General features: G+C 36.7%; 1 long non-coding RNA gene across 1 annotated transcript; it reads left to right on the forward strand.

Moving 5' to 3' along the window:
* Positions 1-423: 423 nt before the first annotated feature.
* Positions 424-3,895, forward strand: LOC140136485 (uncharacterized). Its single transcript, XR_011856661.1, has 3 exons — positions 424-582; positions 1,500-1,615; positions 2,777-3,895. It is a non-coding gene; the product is annotated as an uncharacterized lncRNA (long non-coding RNA).
* Positions 3,896-18,176: the final 14,281 nt, after the last annotated feature.

Below are 18,176 nucleotides of genomic sequence, written 5' to 3' on the forward strand. Positions count from 1 at the left end.
GGTTGGGTTGCATGCCTGATCTTGAACCATGTCATTCCAATAAAACTAATGAGATTTTAAAAGTTGAATGAAAAGATATATTCAAATGGTAAAACTTTTTGCCAAAAATGAGCAGCAGGTCTTAAATGAATTTTAATGTTCTTTTCTATGTAGACTGTGGAGGTACATATGGAAACTTTGCAATGAGAATGGCTATTGATGGAAACGAAGAGGAGCTAGGATTCCACCTGGAAAACAGGTGAAGCAGGAGAGTTGTACCGGTGGTGGTGACTTTGCTGACGACATTGCACTGTTGTCTGAGGAAAACAACAAGAACTGCTTCACAGAGTTGAGACTTCAGCAGCAATAGTGGGCCTGAAGATGAATGGAAGTAAAACAAAGTTCATGTCTTACAATAACGCGAGGAGCCCGCATCATAAATGGTTCATTGGATACCCAAGCATGGGAGGCGGAAACCTGATAGACCCACTCTAACCTGTGTAGACATTCTGAAAGATGACACTTTCGATTGGAAGCAGCTAGTAGACTTAAGGACAGCAATGGAGAACAGAAAGTTTGAGGACACCACTCGAAATAAGTCAAGTAAGTAAGTTAAGTGGAAGATATTTCCAAAATCTTTCACAGGAGGTTTGGATTTTAAATGGAATAGCCCATTGCATGCTTTCACTTTCAACAGAGTGGAGTCTACCACTGATCACGATTACACGCTTGAACCAGTCAGTGAGTGTAGAGGTTTGTTGATCATATGTGTGGCATTGTGTTCATGATTACACGCTTGAACCAGTCAGTGAGTGTAGAGGTTTGTTGTAACAAAAGCATGGTAATAATCATGGACAAATAATTTGTGTAGAAAAAAATAGCAAATTGTGTGGAACTTTTACACATAAAACACACAATATAAAACACAGGAAGAAAAAACATGTCAATATAGCATATCTTTTAACATGATACCAAAATCACACAATTTGTGGCAATTTATTTTTTGGGGCATTTTGGTGGCTATTCTGAAAAAGCGCCCTCTATCTGGAGTGTCCCTACTACTGGTATTAAATGTGCTGTTCCAACATAAACACATACGCGAAACTATAAGCAACGCTTGTACGAGACAGATTAGCAAATGATTGGCATGACTGTGATGATTCAAAATAAGGACCGGTTTCATTTACATTTCATACAGAATTGCGCGGAAATTTGCGAAATAAAATTGCCAAGGAAAGGAAAATTTTGTAGTCTTGCACAAAATCATTGGACCTTAGTTATAATACGACTCTTGTCAATGAATAGCGAGTTTTGCACATATATAGCTTCCTCATCCATGGAGAAATAAGGAGAAAGCCTGTATGCACCGCTATCAAACTTTGAAATGTTTACATATTTACAATACTCAGTGGCAACAACACCATTTATTGGAATCATCAGCCAGTTTTGTATAGCATTTGTGCATGTATTAAATGTACTTCTATGGCTACTGACAAGCTTTGTATTTTTTTGCCTTGCAGCATTCTTTCTACCTGAGAAATTTCATAGGTTCTGGGTCGAAGAACTGCACCAACCTCAACATTGGCATCTTTCTGTTAACCTTGATCATTTGTTTGAATGATCTGTGGAATTCCTGGTGAGATAATCTTAGCAACTTTTTCAATTCAGGCTTTTTAGGCTTAGAATCTACAAGATTCTTTCCTATTTTTTGTGTCAAAGTTAATCAAGGCATTATCTATGTATTAGGACATATATTCCATTCAATATCCACACTACCCCTGTGGAAGATTTTGGAAATATATTCCCCAGAAACATGTACATTAGCAGATTTATTTGAAACTCATCCTCCAGTGGAAGATTCAGGTTAAATTTTTCTCAAAGGGTGTGTGAAATCAAAATGGAGCTGCCGCCGATTGTGTTCATTCCATTTGAAATTCATATCCCCTGTGGAAGATAGTTGCAAAATCTAACACAGGGGTGGTGTGGATTTGGTTAAAGGTTGCTTTCCAAGTGACTAATATGCAAACCATACCTAATACATAGTAGGCCTACATGCATAAACTTGCATAATATATTCAGTTTAGCGCTGATGGAGTAAAATATATAAATTCTAAATCATTCCATCCAAACTAAAATCAGAACACTGTACTTTGATACATTTTTAATTTGTTGAAATATCCAACAAATCAGTTAATGATGCAAGTGATAATTTATAAATTAAAGAGAAACACAATGTCTTCCCAGTCCCTTCAAATTCAATAAATGAATAACAAAACCCATAAGAATCATGCAGTTGTTTTTCAAGTCCAAGCAATATTTTACTTTCTATTATTCAATACATAAAAAAACATTTGTAAATGAAGTGAAAAAATGCAGTAATGCATCAAGTTAGTGATATGTGTAATTTGTCATTGCTATCAGCAGTAGATAGCAAAAAATACTGTAAATTATACCATGTTAATTAGCTGTTTGCAAAGTCAAAATAGTTTTAAAATGGAAACAAAACAGTCTTATTATAGCAACTAGTACAAGGATCCAAATTTATGATATATGATACAAAATAAAAATTGTTGATGTCTGCAGAGTGCACACTTGTAAACTGGAATCTCCTGATACCGTCCAAGCAAACATAAGCATTTTAAAAATGGAAAAGGTGACATGATTCTAAAAGCAATACATTAGAAAAGGCTAAAAGACAAAATATTTGACCTTGATTAATTAATCCTTAAACAAATGTGAACAGGATCTGACTTTTCATAAAGATTTGACCAAGTTTTTAAAATATGTTTTATTTCAGAGATGTGTGGCCTATAGGATGATATATTCAGCAATTTTATGCACAATTTTCAGGACCTATGCATAAGTTGTCTTCATCTGACCTTCATCATTGCAGAAAGTGAAGAGTTCCAAAGTGCTGAGAAGCTCTGAAGTCGGTCATTGTACGGGTTGTCTGAGTAGTCAGTGCACGAGGTTATACATGGAAGATTGAACAATACAAATAGAAATGGTGAGACTGCATGGGATAAATGCAAATATTTAGGCACTCAATTGGACACATCAGATGATTATAAAGAGGAGAAAGAGACTGACTGGCCATGGCAGCAACTCACAAAACTAATTTTAGTTATTCATTCTTAATTCAACGAAAACATGTATCTTTACTGCTTTCATGGAGTGAAATAAACAAAACAAGAAGACTGAGGTGATGACAAATGAGACCATCTGAAGAAACGCCAGCAAAACATCTTAGCATTTAAAGAAACAATATTGTAGACTGGTAGTAAAACGACCTCGGACTTAACTGCCTATAGCTGTCATTGGTGGATGCGCCAAGACTGGTAGTAAAACGACCTCGGACTTAACTGCCTATATATAGCTGTCATTGGTGGATGCGCCAAGACTGGTAGTAAAACGACCTCAGACTTAACTGCCTATATATAGCTGTCATTGGTGGATGGTGGATCCGCCAACTCGTCAAACAAGACGTAATATGAATAGCGATATGCAAACAGTCACTGATTCAATATGTGTGTACACATGAACTGACATTCACAGAACATGGTTTCGGTCACTTGATTGGTGAACTCTGAATAAAACCAGATATTTAATATAAAAACTTGCTGTCATTAAAGCACTTCAGGCTTAGTCTTTCACATGGTATTTTAGTACACCACTGGGCATTACAATCATGTAAAAAGTAGAAATTCAAGAAAAGGCGTGGCTGTGGATCAAATCACACATTGTGGCTTAGGCCTCGTATCCATAGGCTGTTCCCTTGTGGCGTGTGCCCTTGTTCCGTGTTTACTTTTTCCCATGTGACCTACCACACAGACAACGAACCTTTGTTTTGTGGCCGTATCCCGAGACTATTATAGTCTCAGGCCATATCCATAGGTTGTCTGTGTGGCAGGTCACATGGGAAAAACGAATAAGCTTTCTGGGGAACAGCCTATGGATATGAGGCCCAAAGGCCCTGTATCCATAGGCTGTTCCCTTGTGGCGTGTGCCCTTGTTCTGTGTTCACTTGTTCCCATCTATCGTCTCATATAACATGCGACATCATTATTTTTGGCGTAAAACAACTCGGCTTTGCCTCGTTGTTTTACTTAAAATAATGATGTCGCCCGTTATATGAGACGATAGATGCACTCCAACGACTAAAAACAATACCTTTATTCTCTAAATATATTATATGTGGGTGATTCTCTGAAAAGAGTAACTTTTAAGTCCCGCGACTTCCGGCGCTCATAAAAGTTTTAAAAGCGGATTTTTTTTTCTTTTTTGGCTTAGTCATGAACTTTTGTATGTATAAAAATAGTTAAGAACATCCAAGTGGGGAAAAATTAATTTCTTGGAGTCAAAAAATTCTTCAATATCTGACGACCCCCCTGAAAACCCCATGTCCCGATGTCACGCACCGACTGTTAGTGATTTTGTAGTATTTTTGTGAGCAAGTGTGGGAAGTGAAAATTACCACTGACTGGGGTAAATATCATGTCTAAAAAGGTTTACATGCTTAAAACCACTTCTATAGTCAATATTATGGAATAATTCAAAAATTTGTGTCAAAAAATTGCTGTCCCTTGGTTTTGCATCATTGCCGTCACATTGGCATCAAAAGCGACTGGAGGTGAAGACCAAATATCAGAGGTCAATAATTTGACCCTGTACGATGCCTTTAAAGACGACGAAAAACATCAACCCGGAATAGGTGCACATTGGCACTCTTTTCCTGCCAATTTTGAGGTATCTTCAAGTATACACAGCGTACCTTTATTCAACATCATCTCCAAACGTTTCTGATCAATTTGATATAAGTCTTATTGTTGAAATTTTCCGGAAAATAATGATGGTTGAATATGTCCCACAAGCTGTTGTGGTGATATGTAACTGCGTGGGTAAGATTAACCCTGCTATTAATCGTAAGCAATGTCTGAACCATCATCTCCGCTACATCAGTTAGGCGTCACAATTTGCCGTGGCGGAAATGATTCTCTATAGGAATTAGGTAGAAATATCATCTCCGTCACATCACCATCATCTCCATCACATCACCGGATCTTGAGATACAGCGAAGTCCAGTTTAGTTTATCAGAAAATGCTTACCAATTCTAGACCTTCTCATCTGTATGAATTTAATTTTCAAGTAGTGTGAAAACATTACTGAAATCAAATGTCTGTGACGGAGATGATTCTCTATAGGAATTTGTGTAGAAATATCATCTCTGTCACATCAGTATCATCTCCATCACAGCATTGTCATCTCCATCACAATTGTTGTTGACCTTTATTTGACCTTTGGCCCAGACAACATGGAATTTACTATTTGGAAATGTAATTGATATTGTATGTGTTTACTATGTCAATAGAAATTTATTTAGTTATTTCAAGCAAAATTATGAATATACTTAAGTTTGTATAAAAAAATACTAACAGACATGACATTTTCCGTACAGCCTGCCTCTCATTGTCCCAACTAAATGACGAAAGTACAAAATCATATTATTTTTAAATGAAAAAAGCAAACATGAATCAAGCAACTTACAAGTTATCCATAAAACTCATAATTAAGAGTTTTAACACATTTTTTGTCCTTATTTCTTTTTTGGCCTAAATGTGACGGAGATGATGCTCACCTGGCACAACCTGCAGATTACGCCCTCTATAATATAGAGGGCGCCCTAAAGATTGCGCCAAATATTGTTTTCATGCACTAGAGACTTACATCCTTACAGATATGTAAAGGAAACATTTTTATAATCATTTTCAAATTCATATTTGCCTATCTTCAAATAGTACACCTTTTCAGAGAAATACCCATGTATGTGTTTTTACTGGTAAATAAAATGATATGATATGATATGATAATTATACAAAGACAAATTTATCAAAATTAAAAGCAACAGCCATTACCTGTACACATTAGGTCCGATCATAGACCTTATAAAGAAGACCTCAATTGTTGAAATTGGTTGAAAAGTGACTTCATTCCTGCCTTGGGTTTTCGATCACCAAAGTTGCACTTTAATGTTATATTATTAATGGAAAGCACAGCGCTTGTTCCCTTGTTAGAAAAAATACTTTGTGTGCACATCAATAGGGCATCCAAAGCAAACTTTTGAATTTGGATCTTTCTTGGGATTCTGGATAAACTGCATCTTTTTTTCTGGACCGATTTTAAATCCGAGCTAAAAGGTGCAGCTATTTGCTGCTGGCTCTAATTGTCACATATTTGTCTTTGTGTAGAATATACAGGGGTAAACATTAACTGGTACCTTAATTCTTTTGCGGTCTGTAAATAATAACATACTGAAAAATTATTGGAGACGTACAGAAATATGGGTTTTACATAGGCTCCTAAAGAGGACATTTAGAGCTTTCAGAAACTGAAAATCACATGTTGATACGACTTTCCTTTGGGAAGTTACGTCAATTTATCAATCGCTGAAACAATGTAAAATTTGATTATTTTCTTTGCCAATATCTCAATATTAGCGACATGCGACTCATTTCCCTTGATCGTTTCACATGCAAAGTGTTATCTCAAAGCATTGTTCTTTTTTGTAGATCTTTAACTTATATATACATTATCATGATCATACAGGTTTTTGGAGACTTTAAGTAACAGTCCGGGGGAGGGGGGTCACTTGTATTTCAAGGTGTATTTGACCCGTATATAAAATAACAACTTGGTAAAAGGTTCTTTTCATGTCTGGGCATGATATCTCATTTAGGGTATCAAAAACAACACAAATGGGGGAAAGGAGGTACCTTAAAGGTCCACCGTCGTTGGCCTGGTCAACTGGCAGGTTTATGCAGGAACTAAATACCAACAATTACTAAATGTTTATACTAGGATTTGGGCAGGTCACCTTGTTCTTTTAGATGGTCAGGACCTTGGCGAGTTGAACAATTTTATTATCATGGATTATGTTATGCTATAAAATGCTAAGCTTGTGTAACATTTTATGAATAAATCCAGATGTGCTGGTACCTCATTAAGCTCACAGATGTTACTCTAAAAGGAGAACTAAACTCAGCACACAGATGCCAACAAAAATCAGTTGAAATGAATGTGAAATTCTGGTCGAAATTGTACTAAAACAACTTTTTTTCTAAAAAGGTTTGTCTAAAGGCCTCTTGATGACTTGTAAAATACCTGCTTAGTATCAATGTACTACTTGCTTTGGGTTCATTTTTTTTTGCTGAACCATAAAACGGTATCAGCCCATTCGTTTATTGCACGGATGATCCTCCATGATGCAAGGAGAGCCTCCACCTGGCTATGTTATATGACTGGTTCAATTCCCATTCATGTATGAATCCAGATCGCCAGATCGAGGCTCTCCTCACATATGGCGGAAACACGCAATGGGTGTACCTTACTTACACTACACGATTCCTAATGCTGCCTGCACAGGTGCACCATTGCCAAGGTACCTACCTGGTACTCTGCAGTACCAGTGCAGTACCACTGCTGATGGGTCCAGTAGCGTAGACAGGCTTTTAATATGAGGGGGCAAATCCAAATTGTTGGCCTCGTTTTTGTCCCATTTTTAGTCACACTTAAGACACTCTTTGCCATCCCCATTTTATCCCTGAAAGTTTTCTGGGGGGAAGGGGAGTTTGCACTCCCTGTGCCCCTCTGGCTACGCTCCCTGGATTTTGAGAGGCCCTATACATGGGCGATATACTTATTCAATTTGAAATACAAGTCCCCTGCCACTGTAAACATGTTGTTCAGTGTATGTGGCAGATTTACATTAATTGTAGATACATAAGATCATGTTTCAATCGCCACAAACTTCCTGCTGCATGTACATAAATAGTACCGTGCCAAATAGTAAGCAAAAAAGTATTCATAACATACCGTAAACATTCGCCTAATGGTGCACCTGGGCTCCTTTGCCTTGGGGTCAATTTCATGTACAAATAGAGAGCTCCCTCCTCTAAAAATCACAACAAGAATTAAGGGTATGTGCCCTTATTTGCTGGTGGGATTTTTTATAGGAGGGCACTTTTAGTTTATGTCTAAAATTCCAGTTATGTCAAGGAGGCCATAGCGCCATTAGGCTGAACGTTCGGTATCCATATTAATATGTCAGCGTTTCAAACCGTTATTGGTTGTGTGCATAAATTTTTACTTTAGTTCTATGTGTAATAAAAAGAATTTAGGTAAACTTACATTGTTTCCTATTGTGATTCTTACCTTGTATGCATCATATATAATTTGGAATAATAATGCACTGCACTGGATGGATAAAGAACCTAATGTTTGCAATGTCACCCGGGAATGTCACAAAAATACACTTTTATAGTCACAAAAATATTGGGGCAAAAAAAAACCAGGGAATGGAATCTTTGTATATTTTGGAAATTTCTCTCATTTTTTAGATATATATATACAAAAATTAATATTGACTGCTATGAGGGGCATGGTTAAGACCCAAGATGATCTCAAAACCATGCTATGACCCGAGGTGCAGCCGAGGTTTTTGATATCACTGAGGGCCTATAATCTTTAACCATGTCCCAAATAAAGCTGTCAATATTTGTTTTATATACCGAATGGACACGTGGATGTTGCGATTGCGCAGTTTGATCGGAACGCACATGACTGGTCCATAGTTCATTTCCATGGACCGGTCCATAGTTCATTTTGAGCGCATAGTTAATTCAATGACTGCACATTCAACTAATCAGATGACCGGAATCTATATGAGGTATATTATGACAAATATATCAGTATTATAGAACTGTTTAATACAGTTAACCAAAGAATTATGGTACCAGTTATGTTCACCCCCTGTATATCCTAACCAAAGACAGGCTGCTTGTTTTAATTTTGACATTTGTCTTTATTTCCGGGCTTTATTTAAGATATACAGGAGTGAACACAACCAGTACCTTAATTCTTTAGCTTTCTGTAGTACTGTATAAAGTGTAATGATAATCGCCACATCTATACGTAATGTGTATATTATATACTGCGCCAAAAAAAGTATCCTTACACTTGGAAAAATAGTAACAATTTCAGAACTGAACCATATTGGGGGTAAATGACATCAGTTGTCTACTGAAGATAGCATTGGTAATTACATGAGATGATGTCTACTGAAGATAGCATTGGTAATGACATGAGATGCTGTCTGCTGAAGATAGCATTGGTAATGACATGAGATGCTGTCTGCTGAAGATAGCATTGGTAATGACATAAGATGCTGTCTACTGATGATAGCATTGGTAATGACATCACATGCTGTCTACTGAAGATAGCATTGGTAATGACATGAGATGATGTCTACTGAAGATAGCATTGGTAATGACATGAGATGCTGTCTACTGAAGATAGCATTGGTAATGACATCAGATGCTGTCTACTAAAGATAGCATTGGCAATGACATGAGATGCTGTCTACTGTAGATAGCATTGGTACGGACATGAGATGCTGTCTACTGAAGATAGCATTGGTAATGTCATCAGATGCTGTCTACTGAAGATAGCATTGGTAATGACATCGGATGCTGTCTACTGAAGATAGCATTTGTAAAGGCATCAGATGCTGTCTACTGAAGATAACATTGGTAATGACATCAGATGCTGTCTACTGAAGAAAGCATTGGTAATGGCATCAGATGCTGTCTACTGAAGATAGCATTTGTAAAGGCATCAGATGCTGTCTACTGAAGATAGCATTGGTAATGACATCAGATGCTGTCTACTGAAGATAGCATTGGCAATGACATCAGATGCTGTCTACTGAAGATAACATTGGTAATGGCATCTGATGCTGTTTACTGAAGATAGCATTGGTAATGACATCAGATGCTGTCTACTTAAGATAGCATTGGTAATGACATCAGATGCTGTCTACTGAAGATAGCATTGGTAATGACATCAGATGCTATCTACTGAAGATAGCATTGGTAATGACATCAGATGCTGTCTACTGAAGATAGCATTGGTAATGACATCGGATGCTGTCTACGGAAGATAGCATTGGTAATGGCATCAGATGCTGTCTACTGATGATAGCATTGGTAATGACATTATATACCGTCTACTGAAGATAGCATTGGTAATGACATCAGATGCTATCTACTGAAGGTAGCATTGGTAATGAAATCATATGCTGTCTACTGAAGATAGCATTGGTAATGACATCAGATACTGCTGAGGATAGCATTGGTAATGACATCAGATGCTGCTGAAGATAGCATTGGTAATGACATCAGATGCTGCTGAAGATAGCATTGTAATGACATCATATGCTGTCTACTGTAGATAGCATTGGTAATGGCATCAGATGCTGTCTACTGAAGATAGCATTGGTAACGACATCAGATGCTGCTGAGGATAACATTGGTAATGACATCAGATGCTGCTGAAGATGGCATTGGTAATGACATCAGATGCTGTCTACTGAAGATAGCATTGGTAATGACATCAGATGCTGTCTACTGAAGATAATATTGGTAATGACATATCTTGTCTACTGAAGATAGCATTGGTAATGACATGAGATGCTGCTGAGGATAGTATTGGTAATGACATCAGATGCTGTCTACTGAAGATAGCATTGATAATGACATGAGATGATGTCTACTGATGATAGCATTGGTAATGACACCAGATGCTGTCTACTGAAGATAGCATTGGTAATGACATCAGATGCTGTCTACTGTAGATAGCATTGGTAATGGCATCATATGTTGTCTACTGTAGATAGCATTGGTAATGGCATCAGATGCTGTCTACTGAAGATAGCATTGGTAATGACATCAGATGCTGTCTACTGAAGATAGCATTGGTAATGACATCAGATGCTATCTACTGAAGATAGCATTGGTAATGACATCAGATGATATCTACTGAAGATAGCATTAGTAATGACATCAGATGCTATCTACTGAAGATAGCATTAGTAATGACATCAGATGCTATCTACTGAAGATAGCATTAGTAATGACATCAGATGACCAGGGGTATTTTTTTATAAATTTTGGAAGACTTTTGGAAGTCATAAAGAAAATGTACATTTAGACACTGTATTTATAAAATGTTCATCAATATAGCAGTTTATTCCATGCTTTTTTTACAAACAAATGCATCAAATATAAGCAAATATATGTAGCTCAACTGGTTCACTGTCTTTATTGGATCCTTATACAATGTTGCAATGTTAAAATATCAGACATGAAATCAGTCAGGCTACAAAAAATGGCAAGAAAAATCTCAGAGCACAAAACCGTTTAATTGAGGAATTATTTATTCTCTGCATGTCTTGAAGGACACACCGGTTCTGGGCTAACTGGCAAATATTTGTGACATGGTATATCAAACAGAGACACTTTGGGCAGCTTATCAATTTAGAGTGTTTTAAATATCTTAAATATAGATATATTTTGCTCCACAATGCCATTTTCCCCAATGAAATCGGACATTCCTAAGCAAAGATATTGAGTTTGTAAGTTATGGTATTATAGAATTAGAAACTGAGATATCGGCCTTTAAAAATATTATTGACAATGTTGAGAGTAGGAATGACCTTGAAAAATGTTTGAAAAAATACAAGATGTCAGTTATATTCCGGTCTGAAATTATCAGACAATATTTTAAACACAAATTTGCAACAAATCTAAATTGTGAAAAATCACCCCGGTAGATTTTTTGCTATTTCTCCATTTACGATCCTGCTCAAAAGTGTCTCCTTTCGATATACCACGTCACATTTTTATCCCAAATCTCTTTTTATTTTTATGTCAACATGGTTCGCAATTCCTAAGTGATTCTGCAGTTAATCCATGTGATGGCATGAACAAGTTCTAATTTGGGGTCAACAGTTACACCATAGCTGTTGATTTCCTATATCTTTTCATAGCCTCATAACCTCATGCACAGTTCACTACTGACCATGATAAGTTAACAAGGTTAGATATGTAATGCTGAAAATGAGAATGGGAAGTGGTAACTATTAATGGTCTTTTATATCCGGGTCAAAGGTCAATTGACCTTATGGAGTATTCTGACAATCTCAACCTTATTTTAACCAAATGGAATCATAATGTGATTATTGTACTTTTTATGTGCTCATAGTAACTTGTTAAATAAACAACTGAATAACAATATCAATAATAATTAACATAATTTATTAGGTCATAATTTCTACACAATATTATTGGTGTCTAGTTCCACTTGTTGGCACTAAGCTTTGGCTCAAAGATTGTTAACAATTCTTCATAAACAGCTTTACGTACTCATTTTATTACGTACACAATAAATAACACATACATGTTTACCTAAAATAGTAATGTAACAAAATATCTCGGGAATCGATTCAAAGCTTAGCGCCAATAATTTACTGGAACTAGAAATGACCAAGCTCCGTTTCATAATGACTTTCATTCAATGCATGGAAACATGCGCAAATACAAACACTTGGTGTGCTAGGATTGTTTTTGATTTGTGTAAAACATTGTCCAATAAGTTTCACACTAAAATACCATACTATTTTTTATTCAAAGTAATATATTCTACTAGAATCAAAGAAACAATAGATAATGTGTGATTCTTTTACCCCCAATTTGGGGGCTTTGGATACCTTAAAGCCATATTATAATATTTGCTGAGGAGGACGCCCTCACTGATTTTTTCAAATTCTTTTTTTTACAAGATTAAATTGTACTTTATTAAACCAATATACCCTGCAAAAATCAAGACTCTAGGTGCTGTAGTTTTGTCAAAATCTGAGATTTTGAATAAAACGCCGGAACCGGCGCTTTATTATTACGATGAAATTATTAGTCGAACGCATACACGATGTTCATAACACACAGTACGCATTACGGCGTATGCGGACGGTGATATACACAACAAAGGGTCGTACCATAACATGACCAAAGGAGTGGTACGTATTGGCGACATGTGCGCTGATAGTAAATTCCAATTTTCTTTGCTTTGCCGTAGTTGTTCGGCTCAAAAAATAAAAGGGGATGTATCTGACAATAAAACCTAACATTTTATGGCAAAGAAATGCTAATCTATTTTGTTTGGAAATGTTATAATATGGCTTTAAAGCACATCAAGCCTGACACATACTAAATTTGACATACTGGGTATGCTTTGTACACAATTGGGTGTATAAAAGCACATAACTAGCCTGTAATACAGCATTTCATTTCAAAATTTAGTATACCAACTGGTATACTACACAGTTTTAACAATAACTTTCATAATTGTAAATTTAAACTTATGATCTCAACACAAAATTAAGACGTACCTCAAATTTTCGGTCACAACTTTGACCTTCATCTGGAGACTGGCAACCCAAGTTTGGGATCAGTGACCTTTTGGACACTTGACCCCAAAACCCGGTCGTACACTCTGGGTAACTTGTATCGGCCCCCGTCGCGGTTGATACCATAAAATTAACCATAACTTTCATGGTTAATTTCATAATAGTTTCTAACTAGGTTTAAACAGTTTAAACAAAGACTAATGCAATGGCACTTTTGTATAAATATATATAATACCATAAAAAATTATAGGGCGTTGTTATTGCAATTTTGACAACACTAACATAGAATATGAAGATTTCACATCAGCAAATAATATCTCTTGTGGGATTCCGTCCTGATCTGCAGTGTTTTTACCTATAAATCAATATTAAAAACCAAAAAAATTGTGCAAATTTTGGGGAAAATTTGTGCCAGGTAATAAATGTAGGCTTGAATCTAAGCATCTGCCAAGATTGGAAAAGATTCTGGGCTCTAATTCAGATTTTTCATGTATTTCTCAAACCGGCTGCTTCTAGGTAAAATCACAAGTGCTTCTATTTTGAAAATTGGGTGAAAAAAGTGTATTGCATTCGTGGTCCGGAAGCTCGAAAATTCAATGGTCACCAATATATTTAATTTAGTTTATTTACTTGCTTGTTTGTTTGTCAGGCAGGAAAACATCACTTTGAAAAATTGAGTCGCTTCGTAAGGTAGGTAGAGCCATTTGAATAGAGGCCATTTTGTACACAAAGTATAGGGAAATTTATTAGTATTGTGCACCCTCAAGGGAGAGTACGTGTGTGAGCCTATACCGAAGACGTTTTGATTCAGCAAGTTAGACCTGTGCCAAACAAGTTTTGATTAGCATTTGCATATTGACTGATGAGGTGTTTTTGATTGTAATTAATATAATTTATAGCTAAAATTGCAGAAAAAAGCAACATTTACTTGGCTACCAGTGCTAAGGTGAGTTATGGCCCGCAATTGGAGACTTGGAGAAATATCAGTATAGAGGCACTGTTAGATCAATACATGAACAGGTAAGCTTACCTTGTGTGGGGGTGTGTGTGTAGGGTAGGCTATAATTATGACAGGCAGCCAAATTGGAGATGGAGAAAACATCGGTATGGTGGCACTGTTATGAAACTGCCTGGATTGGGGGGGGGGGGGGGGCTAGGCTAAGCTTATGATTTCACTAACATGATCAAAGATAATTCAACACTTGTATAATTCATGCATTGCCTTTATGGTCATGTTTTCCCTGCTTCTGTCATATCTGTGTGTCTGTCTTTCTGTCTGTCATAAGTTTAGCCTGCCTACCCCCCTCCTACACACACATAAGGTAAGTTTACCTGATCCAAGGCCCGTGTCATGAGCTCCAGCAGCCTTTATGTTTGTTATCTACAGTAGATAGCACATTATTTAAATTTGGCGCCAAGTTGAATTTGGCCCCAAAGATGTCAACTTGTGATCGGTCACTCAAAGTGAAGTTATATAATGTTACTTAGTATTAAAACTCTTAGGAAATTATAAAATCAAACATCTTGAGGTCCGTGAAGGGCTATTGAATGTGGTATGAGGCTATGTTGTTGTATATAATCATGTATAGGTCTAGTCAATAGCAGATTGAACTATGTCCTGTAATATGAGGCTAGTCAAAATCAGTTTCTGAACAATGCCCTGTGATATGAGGTTATGAGCTTTATAATAAAAATCAGTGTTTTTACATTAGGAAATGATTATTTGTTCCCTAGTTTTGATGTATAATAGTACTTCATTTGGTAAAATTAAAAATTAACATGTTTCATAAAAATAAAAAATAATAGGTCATAATTTGTCATATTCATAACTGAATCGAAAAAAGGAACGACAAGCATCAAAATATTTGGTATGAATCATAAAAAATTCTTTGGTGGAAATCAAACAACAACAAAAAAGACAGATCCTTTGTGTCCAAGTTTTGAAGATAAGTAAACACATGAACATGTTCAGATCCCTCCTTAACCCTAACCTGCCTGAATACTACAAAATACTACTTGATATGCGCTGTTCGAGCGTCCTTCACACGTGGAGTGTAGACCCAGGCGCCCGCCGTATCATAAAGGCACGGTTACGCTGGCCAGCGAAGCCCAAGACACGTGACAAAGTGTCGCCGACCGAGTGCTTGGCATGCGAGGGGTCTCGGGTTCAATCCCACCCAGAGCAAACAACTTCTTTCCTTCTTTTCTCTCTTTATTCTTTCCTTCTTTCCCTTCCGTCGCCGAAAAGCCCTTAGGGGTTAGGGTTAGGTTACCACTATCGAAACTCAGTATAGGCTTCCTTAACCCTAACCCGCCTGAATACTACAAAATACTACTTGATATATGCGCTGTTCGTGCATGCATCCCACGTGGTGTGATGACGCAATCGCCCTAAGTGATATATAGACACGGTTTCGCTGGCCAGCGAAGCCCAAGACCCGTGGCAAAGTGTCGCCGACCGAGTGCTTGGCATGCGAGGGGTCTCTGGTTCGAATCCCACCCAGAGCAAACAACTTCTTTCCTTCTTTTCTCTCTTTATTCTTTCCGTTCCCGTCGCCGAAAAGCCCTTAGGGGGTTAGGGTTAAGACATTATTACTGTGGTTACCAAGCACTATTTGCTTTGTTCCATACCAAATATATACAAATATCCTAATATACAAAATTATTATGTTATAGGTAGAGAAGACATTACGGATTTGAGCAATATAATGATTACGGCATATCCACTATTTGGTGAACTCAGAATTGCCAGCTTGTTTTTTTAGAGTGCAGATCAAAATATAAATATTAACAAATCTATGTTATGGTACTTATATAATTGTACACAGCTATTCCATTTAAAATCCACACTACCCCTGTGGAAGAGTTAGCTAAAGTCTTCCACAGAAGGAGTGTAAGTTTCAAATAGAATAGACTATTAGGTAACTTCCATTTGAAATACTCACTCCAGTTGTGGAAGATATGTGACGTGTCATGTCAAAAGCAGACACTTTTGGGTAGGTTATCAATTTTGCGGTTTTTACATAGAGATATTTTGCTCCACAACGCTGTTTCCCCATGAAATTGGACATTCCTAAGAGAAGATATTGAGTTCGTAAGTTATGGTATTATAAAATTGGAAATTGAGATATCGGCCTTTAAAAATATTATTGACAATGTTGAGAGTAGGATTTACCTTGAAACATGTCTCAAAAATACAAGATGCCATTTATATTCTGGTCTGAAACTATCAGACAATATTTTTAACATCAATAATATCACAAATTCGAAACAAACCCAAATTGTGAAAAATTTACTTTGGGCAGATTTTTGGCTATTTCTCCATTTACGATCCTGCCCAAAAGTGACTGCTTTTGACATGACACGTCACATATAGGTAAAGCCATAATATAGGGGGAGTATGGATTTCAAAATGATTAACTCTGAGTAATTACATTTGAAAAACATACTCCCCCTGTGGAAGATATTACCAAAATCTTCCACAGGGGTAGTGTAGATTTTTAATGGAATACCTTCCTCAAGTCAGTAAAGTAAAATAAAATTTTGAGATTTTATTAAAAACTAAATTTTTGCAGGAATCTATTATGCTAGTTGGATTCCTTGCATTTCCTTTCTGAACATGTTTACTTCTATATATTTCTCATGATCTCATCATTACATTTAGAAATACAATAACAAACAATATCTAAATTACTGACTCGAGGAAGGTAGGCCTATAGATACTATTATAGCCAAGATGTTTTGATAAGCCACTAGATTTGATAGCACACAATATAAATATGTCTCCTCTTTTGTCTTAATAAGTTTATATCATATTTTTTCTGCATTAACTTCTGGTTGTAATCAATTTTGAAATGTATCCAAATTTATTCTATTCATCAAATAAATAGTTCTTTAAAGGATGTCTCCGGCAATCACAACATACCGTAAACGTTCGCCTACTGGCGTCTTGGGCTCCCTTGACATAACTGAAATTTTAGGCACAAACTAAAAGTGCACTCCCATAAAACATGGTAAACTCACATTGACCATAAAAAACGAATAAAAGCAGCCGGCTCTCAACACGCGATATTCAAATTCCCACCGCCTAAATTGTCTAGTGCAATGACGTCATGGTTTAACAAAAAAAAAAAAGTTTGGTTGGGGGGAATATGAAATGGATGCCGGGAATGGATATAGGTGTAGGGCTGGCACTTTCGCAGTAAGGGGCATTCTGAGAGAGCAAAATGTAAAAAAATTGGGGTCATTGGGTGAGAGCATGATTTTTGGCATTCGGTGAGAGCAAAATGTAAAAAATATGGGGTCATTGGGTCATGACCTTGTTTTTAAATGGAATCTTTGGATGAGAGCCGAAACAGCGCCACAGAAACCTCAAATTTCTAGTTCTGGCTTCAAATTTTATTGTTTGTTCAAAATAAGTAACAAAATCAGTAATAAATGAAAGTTGCTGTTCAAATTGATCTTGTAAGGGTCTTTGGGTGACAGATCAAATGGAAAAATATGGGGTCTTTGGGTGACAGAGCATGTGTTCGTAAAAAAAATGGGGTCTTTGGGTGACAGCGACGCTGAAAAAGAAGGTCTTAATTAACAGCCGGAGTGCCCTCCCACCCCGGGGGAGCTATTCAGTGTTTGGAGCTCAAAAGACTTGGCAGGGGCTATGGGCTGAGTGCTTTCTGTGATCACATTAACCAATTTGGTAGTATATAAGATTGATTTCACATCCAGTCTTTTGCGTAAATCAATGATGAGTAAATTGATGGTATTTAAAGTTTTACGTAAGCTTTTGGGTATAGCTTTCTGAATTCAAGTTGCACAAATACCCAAAAAACTGAAGTATACGATCAAATAACTTCATATCATTGCATGAAGGTTTCAGTTTTGAGCATCACAAAAGCTATC

This window comes from Amphiura filiformis, chromosome 16 (genome assembly GCF_039555335.1).
Source record: "Amphiura filiformis chromosome 16, Afil_fr2py, whole genome shotgun sequence".
NCBI classification, from domain to species: domain Eukaryota; kingdom Metazoa; phylum Echinodermata; class Ophiuroidea; order Amphilepidida; family Amphiuridae; genus Amphiura; species Amphiura filiformis.